The sequence below is a fragment of the Saimiri boliviensis genome, chromosome 9, assembly GCF_048565385.1.
Source record: "Saimiri boliviensis isolate mSaiBol1 chromosome 9, mSaiBol1.pri, whole genome shotgun sequence".
NCBI lineage: Eukaryota > Metazoa > Chordata > Mammalia > Primates > Cebidae > Saimiri > Saimiri boliviensis.
In genome coordinates this window covers 88,448,798-88,461,363 of record NC_133457.1, presented here as the reverse complement: position 1 = coordinate 88,461,363, position 12,566 = coordinate 88,448,798, and the positions used below count along the sequence as shown (strand labels likewise).

The 12,566-nt window shown below is 36.9% G+C and overlaps 1 protein-coding gene and 1 long non-coding RNA gene across 3 annotated transcripts in view; both read left to right on the top strand.

Moving 5' to 3' along the window:
• Nucleotides 1-12,566, top strand: part of PLCB1 (phospholipase C beta 1) — a 724,287-nt gene that overhangs the window by 75,253 nt on the left and 636,468 nt on the right. The gene's annotated exons all lie outside the window — the stretch shown is intronic.
• Nucleotides 1-12,566, top strand: part of LOC141585683 (uncharacterized) — a 118,742-nt gene that overhangs the window by 57,640 nt on the left and 48,536 nt on the right. Inside the window, exon 2 of the long non-coding RNA XR_012519303.1 lies at nt 1-12,566. This exon is cut by the window's left edge and continues 40,062 nt beyond it; it is cut by the window's right edge and continues 48,536 nt beyond it. This is a non-coding gene — a long non-coding RNA (uncharacterized LOC141585683).

Below are 12,566 nucleotides of genomic sequence, written 5' to 3'. Positions count from 1 at the left end.
CTAATTCCTTTGTGTGCTACTGGCTGAAAAAGTCCTTTTCCTTCTCAGCTCCACAGCAGCTTCTTCAGGAGAGAGTCTGATTTACATAGCTAGGCTGAATGCAGAAGCTGTGTTTACCATGTGAATTTGAGGCCACTGAGAAGATTATTTTGTTTTTCTGATCTCCTGACCTTCTGAAAGCTCCCATCAGACCTTTCTCCTCCCACCTTCCACCAAACTATAAATAAAAGCCAACCCATAAGCACCCACTCAGATGTATCCACTTCTTAAATTTTGAAATCAATTTGTTAATCTCAAAAGGCCTTAAAAACCTGAAAACTTAAGTAGCTAACAGATTTTTTAAAAAGTTCAAACAGATTCTTGGAAGACTTTGAAGCTAGGATGCTTGGGGAGCATCTTTATAGTCTGTAAAGGGATTAGAGGCGGCAACATCGTGTCGCCTCGCAAGCCAGAGGACAGCTTTGAATTACAGCCAATCAGGAGCCACAGCATGTTTTTGGAAGGTGGTGGCGGCCAGCTTTTTCCCTTCAAATAGCTGACATTTCGCAGCCCCCATCCCCCTTGGAGCATGATAGCCAGAGATTATGCAATTTGTTTGGAATTCTCTCTTAACAGTACTAGTTTGAGGCTAAGGCTAGGTTTTGAACATTCACAGTTTTTGTGTGTCTTGACAAACTTGTATTCATCATGTGCTCTGTGACCATCAGTATTGCTTTGGTTATATAGACCAAGTGTTCTGGGCTCAGATCCAAAACTTGCACAAGTAAATCAGACTCAGACTTAGAGATCTTTGAAAAGAGCTGAAGTAGGGAAAAATATTAGACAATTTGCCATAATTTAATATGTGTGTGTATATATGTATATAAATACATAGATTTCTTATGTGTGTACTGCTCCCTGCTGTGAACATATATGTAACTATATAGTCATATACAGTTATATATAATTATATATATTTATGTATAGTTACATATAGTTACATATGTATTCACAGCAGGGAGCAGCACACACATCATGAATAAGAGAGAAATCTACTTTATGCAGAGTTAATTGGATGATACCCTAATTCGATGATACCCATATCATTCAATAATTCAGTTTTGGGCTTTCTTTTTATGCTTTTCATTTAAAAAAGCTATTTATATGATGTTGAGGAGTTAAAATTAGCTGATATTTCAGGATCCTTTTGACATTTTATATGATTATAGGACATGGGGACATTAGTTCAGAAAAACTGGAAGGCTCTCACAGTTGAACAACTGCCATATTTGGGAGTCTTTGGTGAAGTTTTATGTAAACTGTATTTTTTTAAGGAGTCTTTATAATAGAATTAAAAGCACCCATCATACTTTGTACATGGACTTCTATTCACAGAATGAATTAAGCAAAGCTATTGAGCAATATAAACTTTTTGGTTAGAGAAAAAATAGCTCAAATGCTGTGGTCATTGTGGATCTCAGACTGAGTACGAGGCTTCAGAATTCACTCCTGAAGCTAGAAACAAACCTGAATCTGAGACCATGCTGGAATGCTGTAATTTTCTTCCACAGAGTTAAAGTAGACTATGTTGTCTTCTGTTTTGGTCTCCACAGTTTAAAATGGACTTCTAAAACAGACAGAGTTCAGAGATGAATTTGAGTTTAAAAATATGATTCTAAGTAAAGATAGAAAGTGGGTATAGTTGAGTAGAAATAGAAACCCGTTCATGACTCATGGTGTCCACTCAACCAAAGGTAGTTTCCTGGGAAGTAGAAGATTCTTCCACTCAAAGAGGTCAGAGAAAAGGGCCCACAAATGCTTATATTTAAATATTATAGGAGTACACAAAAATGATATAGCATAAGAGGGAGAAATTTAGAGTATTTCCCTCACTATGGATGAACGTAAAAATATTTACCATCTGCAGTGGCTTTATAGAAACTCAAGTACATGGAGCTCTAAGTCTACTCATTATAGAGCATTCAGAAACCTGAACAAACCAAAACCAAAATATGGTGTCAATCCACTTCTTTGACATGCCACAACTAGTGGCAGATACCTCCTGGGCTCCCCCTGACCAGACATTCACCCACATGTATGCTCTTGTGCATGGCTCACCACTGAAGTGCTTTGTTACTCCTCTTCTCTACATGATTTCAGTCTATCTGATGGTGAGTGGATACTGTGACGCTTTCATCCACCTCTCTCAAACCTTTTAAACCCACTTTATGGAAGGTGACATTTCCCCAGTTATTCCTTATTCACATTTCCTTTGTAAAGCATCTGAAACCTTGACACAGAAACCAAAATATGTTACAGTTCTGAGTAAAGACTCCATTAAACATGAAAAGTCTAGGACTAGGGGCTCCCTAATGCTATGGGATCTCTGTAACAAGTGCAGTAAAAAGGTGGGATAACGTCTCAGTAAATGGTATAGTTGAAGGCCAAGGTCTGCTGATTGATAAATTCACAGAGAAGAAAGCTCGAGAAGAAAGCAAGGGAATGAATGAAGAAAAAAGGAAAGAGAAGAGATGGAGTATCCCATCTCTCCCTGAGGATGGAAGGAGGGAGGACAGAGAAGAGTAGCACAGAGGCTTCCAGGTGGAGAGAAAGATGTAGCTGTTAAATAATCTGATGGAAGTGATGGGAAGGAATTTGTGAGACTGTAATATCAATGACCCTGGACTGCCTACCAAAGTAAGAAATGCAGTGTGATTTGCCAGTAGGATAATGCCTAGAGATGCAGCTCTTGAGGAGAGTTGTAAAGGAATAGTAATATAGTTTGAATATGTCCTCCAAAGTTTATGTGTTGGAAATTTAGTCCCCAATGCAACAGTGTTGGCTTTTCAGAGGTGATTAGGTCATGCACGCTCTGCCCTTATGAATGAATCAAGGCCATTATTGGAGGAGTTGGTTAGTTATTGCAGAAGTGAGTTCCTGGTAAAAAAGATGAGTCTGGCTCCTTTACTCCTTATTCTTGCTCCCACTTGCACACTCTTGCCATTCCACCTTCCACCACAGTATAATGTATCAAGCAGACCTTTGCCAGATGCAGGCACTTGATCTTGACTTCCCAGCCTCCAGAACTCTAAGAAACAAAATTCCGTTTATTATAAATTAGGTATTTTGTGGTATTCTAATGGCAACATGAAAATGGGCTAAGACAGGTGGGCTAACTATTGAAGTGAATTTTTTGATTTACATTTATTCATCCATCCAGTAATATTCATGCCCTTTGTTGTATACCCATTATATATGTTAGGGACATGTGCAGTGAACAAGGCAAATGTATTCCGTATTTCCATTGGTAGGGAATGCCTTTGCAAGTGTAGCTTGTAAAGGGGCAGCATTTTATCCCCTGGGAGAGTGTTAGAGATGGGAGTATCTAAAGGGGCTTTGGGTCCCCCCTGCATATTACACATGCTCAGAGTTCAGAGTGAGGCAATGATAGAGCTAACAGTTTTCTTTTAACAAACTTACCTCTTTATCACCAACTAATAAGAAGCATTGGTACAGAGGAGAGTGTTGATTCTGGAGCCAGACTGCCTAGTTCAGCTTCTACCACTTAATCAGTTCTGTGGCTTTCAGCCAATGACTTAATTCCTCAGTTACCTCTAATGTACACTGGGAGTAATAATACCTACTTCAAAGAGCTATTTTGAAGATTAAATAAGTTAGTGTTTATAAAATATCTTGGCATATAGTAAACACTCTATAGGCATCAACAAATAAAATTAGGAACTTAGACAAAATCTAGTATGTAAAAGGCAACAGAGAGCATGAATTAGTGGGCCTCAAGGAAGGGCAATGCCACTCCCTAGAAAATATTTTAGAATTTTGTGGGCATTTTGGTTATTCCATGGATTGGGGAATATGATGGGAAAGGGTCAGCACTTTCTTGCACAAGTTTCAAATTTTCTAGCCGATATTTATGCAGATGAAAAAAGGCATTTTAAAGTGACCTGAACTACATATATAATTCCATCCTATATATAGGTGTGTTAGGGTTTTATTGAGCTGTGAATTAGAAGTTTCAGAGTTTGATTTCTACACTGGATTTCCAGGACTGTGACTGCCTTATAATTGAGGAATGATTTCCCTTGTGTTGTTCAGAACATTACCAAGAGTTACTTACCATTTTATAATGGTACTGCTACACCAGTCCTAGCATTCGAATACTGAAGTAATGCACCTCCCTCAATGTGCGACACTCATGTTGGTTCTCCTTATTTGTACAAGTATCTGATGACTTCACTGTGTCTTCTAGTGAAGCCATGGCCAAGCACTAATATAGCAAGATGCATATGCTATTAGAAAAACTTGATTTCCTTTTATGTCTTCATATTTCAATGAGAGCGTTATATTGGTTTTTAAGAAATTATATCAGTGACTAGATTACATGATCAATGAATTTTATTTTATGATACATATTTGTTAGTGGCAGTGTTGGGACTGATATTGGTGGGAACCTCTGGTACAAGCAAAGGCCCTGGAGCAGGTGTTGGAGGTATGGAACCTGGATAGTTGTTAGAGGTTGGGCTGCTCTCTCTGAGGCAAGTACTGCTCTCTGTAAGGAATGCATTTGTTAAATGGGCAGGAACTGTAACCTGAGGGATTTAGCCTAGTTGTTGCTTCCCAAGCTCTGGTTTGTTGATGTAATATATTGACAGTTCTCTTTAAACCTTCATAAACAAGACAGAAGCTCATGTCTTTCTGATAGAGAGTAGTCACTACACCTAAACCAACAGCTCAGATGTGTCCAAATCTATTTGTTTACTCACACACTTCTAGAGTTAAGTTCACTTGCTCCCACAAATGTGTATTATTTGACTGATTTCTCCCACAAATAAGAGTTATATTATTAGAAGGATAGGTAAGAATTTGAATTGTTATGTTAAAAATTAATGCTTTCACATTGATGCATTTGATATATTATTTATAATTAGTATATGTGGCCCCTTTAAACAATGTGAGGGTTTTCTAAGTGATTATTTTCTTCTGGGTTACAAACTAATGGCAAGTGGGGAGTCAAGTTTAAAGATCCTTGTGCTCTTGGTAACTAAAACAATGCCTGGCATAGAATAAGAATGCAATACATCTTTGATAAGCCCTATTTTCAGGGTGTTAGATTTGGGAATGTAAATTGAGTTAAAGTTACACATTCTAGATTCTACTTCCTGATCTGTTGCTTAACTGAGTTTTGAACTTTGATAAATGACTTAAGATCTCAGTATCATCATCCAAAAACTGAGATTGGTATCACATGCCCAGGTTCTGTATAACATTTTTAAGATCAAAAGAGAGAAGACAGATAAAACCATTTGAAATTCAGAAAGTGCTAATCAAATGCAAGGTTTACTAAATTCCACAAAAACAGTAGAATCAGATTAGGGGTTATTCAGAAAGAAATAGTGCATTCACTAGGGGGTTCCTTGATTGAATAGTGTTCCCTGCAAATTCACATCCTCCTAGAATCTCAGAATGTAAACTTACTTAGAAATATATGTTTTTTGAGGATAAAATGAATTAAGATGAGGTTGTACTGGATTGGAGTGGACCCAAAATCTTATGACTGGCATCATGGTAAGATGAGGAGATGACACATGGGGAGTCACAGAGAAGGTCACATGATGACTGGGGCAGAGATTGGGGTGATACAGCTACAAGCCAGGGAATGCCAACCACTGCCAGGAGCCACTGAAACTAGGAAGAGGCAAGGAAAGATTCTTCCCTGGAGTCTAGAGAAGGAACATGGCCCTGCTGACAACTTGAGCGTGGACTTTCAGCTTCCAGAACCATGAGAGAATAAATTTCTGTTGTTCAAAGTCACCCAGTTTGTGGTACTTCGTTATGGTAGCGCTAGGAAACTAATACAAGGAAAAAGGGACAGGATCAGAGGTTAAATAATGCTTTTGGAAATTTGCCTTGTGGCCTGGCATCAGTACCATTGGCCAGACCTTTATGGAAATAGAAGCAGTTAGCATAAGGTTTAAAAGTGCTGGCTTTGAGATTATGGTTTCATCAGTAATACTCTGGGAGGTTGGGAATCTTCCACTTCCCACATGTAAACTCCAAGTAATGATAGCTGTATCCACTCTATTAATTGACTTGAAGATTAAATAATACATGTAGGTTAAATATATGTGTACATATATCTTGGAATAATACATTCTTAATGTTAATAATTATTGCTATAGACTAGGTAACTTTAGGCAATGATAGTTCAGTATCAGACAGCTCTACTTTACAAGACTGTGAGCCAAGAACTTAAAAAAAGAAAGGTGACATTTTTCATTTTGATTCAGGACATGATCACCTCTTTGTCAAAGCATCTAAATTCGCCTTTGTTATCGTGATGATGATAACCCATACTGGTCAATTAACCTCACTTGCCTGATTTGCATTCTAATTTTAAATGTTTTTTTAATCTATCTTTTAAATAACTTCAACGTTTGGACAATAAGAACCAAGAAATCGAAAGTTAAGAGCTTGAAAAAGTCCTTGAGACTTAACAATTTATTTATAGGCTCTGTATGTTTCAAAATAAAGGCAAGGTTTTAAATCTCAGTTATCATGAGAAGGTTCCAGGCTGGTTCTTTGCCAGTGTGTTTAACTGAGAGATGAACACACCAGATTCATCTCTCACATACTACCACTGTCACTGTCACTGATCTCTCTGACCTCAGGCTGGGCTCTCCTGTCCCCGATCAATAAATGGTTCTTCATTAGGCTTAAAAATCTCAAACAGCAACCTAAGTGCATTAACGAGATAGGTATTATAAGAAACATTCAGAAAAGAGAAGTTCAAGGGCAAAGCTAAAATTTACACAGTTTCAATATTTAATAAGTTTGAAAACTCCATATTCCACAGCCCTGTACATTTAACTATACTTCTCAAACATCTCTGTGCACACTTATGCTGAATTGAAGCAAAAAGTTCAAAATGGAAACTTAGGTTTCACTTTCCATTATTTTTCCAAGAACTTTTCGTAAATGTGTTCAAAACAGCTTTAATACTACATTTCATCATGTAGAAATTATGTAACCATATGTGCTTATTTACCTGCTTCTTGGTTCCATAGTGGTTGTATGTTAATTATAGCAACATACTTTCTGAACAAGACAATGTTTGTCATTTTCTAACAAGAAATTTTCTGACTTTCTAACAAGACAGTGCTTGTAATTTTGCTTCAAATGCTAACATGTATTTTGAAAAAATGTGAAATCATCTTTAAAAACACCTGCCTCGCATATTTACCACTCTCAGTGCTTGTTATTAATTTCTGAAGTTCCAAGTTTCATTTCTCTTCAGCCTAACTTCCTTTAGCATTTGCCATAGTACAGATGTGCTGGAGAAAAGTTCCCTTTATTTTATTCTGTTTAAAAATGTCACTATTTCTCCTTCATTTCTAAATGATATTTTTTCCTGGATATATAATTCTCGGGTAACATAGTTGTCTCCTTTCAACACGTTTAAGATTTTTGTCAACTTCTTGTGCCCGTTGTTGTTAATTACTCAAATTCATAGTTCATGTCTAGGTAATATTTTGTGTTACTCTAGGAACTTTCAAAGTTTTCTCTTTATTTTTGATTTTCAGCACTTATGATGAATCTAAACATGAATTTCTTTGTATTCTATTTTGTTTCTGCTGAGTTTCTTTAGTCTATAAATTCATGTCTTTCACCAAATTTGGCAAAATTTTGTTCATTTCTTCAAATATCTTTTCCCACTCTTCTCTTCTTTTGGGACTCCAATTACATGATGTTAGACTTTTTAATGTTGCCCCCTTTTACATCATTTTTAATAATTTTGTTCAATGTCTGTCTTCAGTATTGTAATCAGGTACAAATAAACTGGTTTTCTCAACCTTGACTACATCAACCTTCTCTGTGAAGTTTAATCCTTTACTATTCAGTGTGCTTTTGTAAAAATACTGTTCAGCTATTCAACAAATGTGTGTGTCATCCTTTTCTATAAATGTGTCATGGTCATAGCATTTAATTAGCTAAATTATTATTTCACTCATGAGTGATAACCTATGTCTATATGTCTACTGTCTATCCTAAATTAAACAGTTTTGTCCACTGATAGGTAAATGTTCCAATTTTATTATAGCTTGCAGCAGTGCCTGATAAGTGGAATTGTTTCTACCAGAGTGTCAATAAGCTTTCCTGTTTACATCCCATGTAAGGACTTGGTTGCATTTCTATTGCAGAAGCTATAGTTGCCCTGCTAAGGAGTCTTGCCCTTTCAGGGAATTCAGCTTCAAATAAAGTGCCAAAACTCAGGCCTTCTTTGAACATTTATATTGTCTCACAGCTCTATTTAGAACATGTTGTAAGATCACTCTGTCCTGAATAAGACTTGAAGACTGGTTTTTACCATCACATTGGCTAATACCCTGCAAGCCAGCCATTTGGAGGAGTCCAAGTTGAACAGTCAAGCCTGAAGTTTTGATAGGGTCTTAGCTTTGACCTTTTAGTTTTTTTCTCTCAATCTTTCTTTCTTAGTAAATAAAAAGATTGATTGCTTACTATTGATTGTAAAGTGTCTCAACTTTTGAAATTCAGCGTTTAACTTGTTTTACTGTGCACATTTGCTTTTGTTGAATTAAGTCCAGGTCTCTTCATTTCCCAGGGCAAAAAATCTTGGTTAAATTCCATGGGAAAGGATTGTGTTTTGGGTATATAAACATCTATCCAAATACTTGTAGAATTCAAAAAGAGCATACATTCTTAAGAGTGACTCAATTCAAACATATGCTTGCAAATTAAACCTCTTCTTTAAGGAAGCATATAGTTAATAGTTTTAAAAATGAATTTCCCCAACCTGATTTGACAAACTCCCGTTCTTGCAGAATAAAATATATCTTAAGTTCAGATAGGATCATTAGCCTCACCCCTAAGCTGCTTGCTCAGGAAGCGGCAATTATGCTCTAGAAAGCACAAAAGGGGTAGAGTTAATAGGTAAAGTATAGGGAGATTTGGTGTGTGTGATGTTAAGGGAATTTTTCAAAGTTGCTTATTAAGTTGCATACAGTTTCAAATTATTTTCATTTTGAGTTATTTTGCTTAAAACAAATTAGATTTTTAAATATTTTTATTTTTATACTTTAAGTTTTGGGGTACATGTGCAGAATGTGAAGTTTTGTTACATAGGTATACATGTGCCTTGGTGGCTTGCTGCACCTTTTGATCCATCATCTACATTAGGTATTTCCCATAATACTATCCCTTCCCTAGCCCCTCACCCAACAGGCCCTGGTGTATGATGTTACCCTCCCTGGGCCCATGTGTTCTCATTGTTCAACTTCCACTTACAAGTGAGAATATGCAGAGTTTGGTTTTCTGTTCTTGCGTTTGCTGAGAATGATGGCAGACACCACATTTTAAACAACAGTTTGCTTAATGTAAAATAAACATATAACTTAATTTGCATATCTGTTGGGTGCTTGTTTTGGAAATCACTGTGGTAAAATGAAAATAATAGAGGCATTTGAGCCAGGTAGATGTGTATTTGAGTCCTGGCTGACTAATTCTGTGGCATTGGATAAGTTTCTCAGCCCTTCTGAGCCACCATTTCCTTTTCTATAAATTAGAAATGATTGTATCTATCTTTAAGGGTGGGTTAGAGGGTTAGCAGTTCAGCACCCACAGGGTTTTTAATAAGTACTTTGAATTTTGAGAATAGATGAGACCAAAAAACTAAAATAGACACCTATGTAATCATCACGCAGTATATAAGCTTGAAAAAAACCTTTTAAAAAACTTTTTTATGTTACAACAAATACATAGAAAAGTGAATAAATTTTAAAGGTCGTAATTCAAAATAATTTTCACAAATGGAACAACCTCATAACCATTGCCTGATCAAGAAATAAGACATTTTGGCACCATGCTCTTGCCCACCACGCCACCCCTAGAATCTCCATGTGTTCTTTCTGTTCACTATCCATCCTCACCACGGTGAACTATTCTGACTTCCTTTCATTAGATGAGTTTCGCCTGCCTGGTTTTGAACTTCATATACACAGAATCACAGTGTGTACGCTTTTATATAATGGCTTCTTCAGCTCATTATGCTTGTGGTATTCATTTTTAAAATACTCATTGTGGAAAATTTCAAATGTACACAAAGGATGAGAAAGTATAGTGAACCCTAATGTATATATCACCTCTTTAAAACCATCCTCAACTCATACTTTGATCTAAACACTGATTTAATTCTCTGCTGTCCCCAAGGCAATGGGTTATTTTCCCCAAACATCCTATCATTTCATCCATAAATATTTCAGTAAGTATCTCAGTAAGAAAAGGATTCATTTTGTCACATATATGAACTTAACAGTAATTACATGTTTTCAATATCCAGTCATGGATCAACATTTCTCCATTATTTTTCCCCCCACTTTTGTTTTTTCTGCAGTTGGATTTTTTACAACAGAGTCTGAATCAAGTGTGAAGATACCGTCTTTTAAATGCCTAATTGTGAAGTTGGGGACTATTCTATTTATATAAACTGAGTCTTTGAGTTCTTTATGGCACATGTGAAGAAAGAAATATACTGCATATTTTCAAATTACATCTGTTGAGGTTTAAAATATTTTAAAATCTTAGAATTTGAGATAATCTTATAGTTTCCTGATATCTTGTATCCTAACATACTTGGATTCCCCTCTGTGTTGTGAAAGGGAACTTTCAGCTTCACGTACTTTTTCACCTTTGGTATTTTAGAGTCAATTTTTTGCTGTTTCTGTTCTCATGATTCACCTGCCAAGTGGCAGGCACAATGAGCAGTCTTAGCTAGGCTCATCTAAAGAAATTTATCACTGAGACCTGCAACAATTCCTTGAAAGGAACTATAGCCAAGGTGTTCTCACTTTCAGTTCTCACTTCTGCCAGTTGAACAGGATAGGGACTTTAAGGATATAACAGTAGAGCTGAGAGGATTAGGTGTTTAAGTGATTTTTCTTTTCAATTTTATCTTTTTAAAGCTGACTACAGCAAATATTTGATGTTACTACTTAAATATTTTGCAGTCTTTTCACATTTAAGACCTTTTTAGTCTTAAGTTTCTGCCTTCTTATCTGTAACCTGTACAAGGGTTTTCCTCTCTGTCTCTTCCATCACGGGATGGTGTCCAGGCACATGGGGAGGGCCATCTTGTTCTTGCAGTGGTCACTGGTTGATTGAGGGCTCCTATATTGTTTAATATCAAGCCAGGTCTTCTGTGGTTATTGAAAATCATGTGTCTTTTGCAAGTCATTCTCATACCCCTGATGGTGACCTTCACTGATGCTTCAAGCCATAAGCTTACCTTTCACTGTGAACTCCTGCCCCAAACCTACACCTACTTCTGTCCACCAATCCTACAGCTTCCCTTGGTACCTGTGTACTCTCTGCTGCATTCTCTCCACTAACTGTAGTGTGCTGGACTCGGCAAAACCACCTTTGCCCACTTACCCCTCTCACCTTTGCCGTTCTACTGTGCCCAGGTCATATTGAACATATTGCCAGGAGAAAGGTTGAGATTGGAGGATGTGTATGCGGAGAAGCTGGGGGCCTGTAGCAATGATTTTAGAATCCTTGATCCATAGTTTGATGCTTTCCTCATATGTTCTGCATTTTCCCTGAAGACGTTTCCAGGACCTCTCTATCTCCTTTATGTTATAACCTCCTACTGCAACAATCTAGGATTGATGCCCTGACTTCCTTTAAATGAACAGGTAATGTGAAATAGTCTAGTTGCCAAATTAAAGAGACATAAAAAGAAGCAAGTAAAACTAATTTTTAAAATATTTTTATTTAACCTAAAACATCTGAAATATTATTTCAACATGTAATCAATGTAAAATTTTATTGAGATATTTTACATTCTCCTTGTTTTATCTTTTTCCTTTTTTTTTTTGTGGGGGAAGGAATGAGTACAGAGTCTTTGGATCCCAGGATGTGTATTTTTCCTTTACAATACACCTCAGTTTGGACCAGCCACACTGCAGGACTAGAGGCTACCATATTGAACAGCATGAGCCTAGGTCATGAATGAGGAGGCTTCTAGATAATTTTAGGAGAAAAGCAAAAACAATAAATAACTCTTAGAATGGTGCAGCTTTGCCTGTCTACCTTAACATTTTATTATCTCCAGGTGCTTGCTGCCCACTGCCACTTGATATGTAAAATATTTCTTCCACGCAACTAGTTAGCAGAACAGACTGGAAAAAGAAATCAAGGCTCTGTTTTTCTTTCAATCCACCCAAACATAGCACAGTGCTGACCTCGCAGCAGGTACTCCCACTATCCAATCCCTGAATTAAGAACCGATTACAGGCAGCTGTTTGATGCCTTGCCGCTTTCACTCAGTGAGTTCGTTTTATTTGTCTGACAGCAAAGCCCCAATTCTGTCTTCACTCCTCCCACCCACACTTCTGCAAATTGCTTTATAGTTTAAGGTCGAAACAGCCAGGCTTTAAGAATATAATTTCATTATGTACAGGTTGGCAATCAAGAAAGAAAACTGGGAACTTTGTATTTAAAAGTGGAAACTATGGGAACTCAAATGAAGCCAATCCAAAAATTTGGAATGAAGC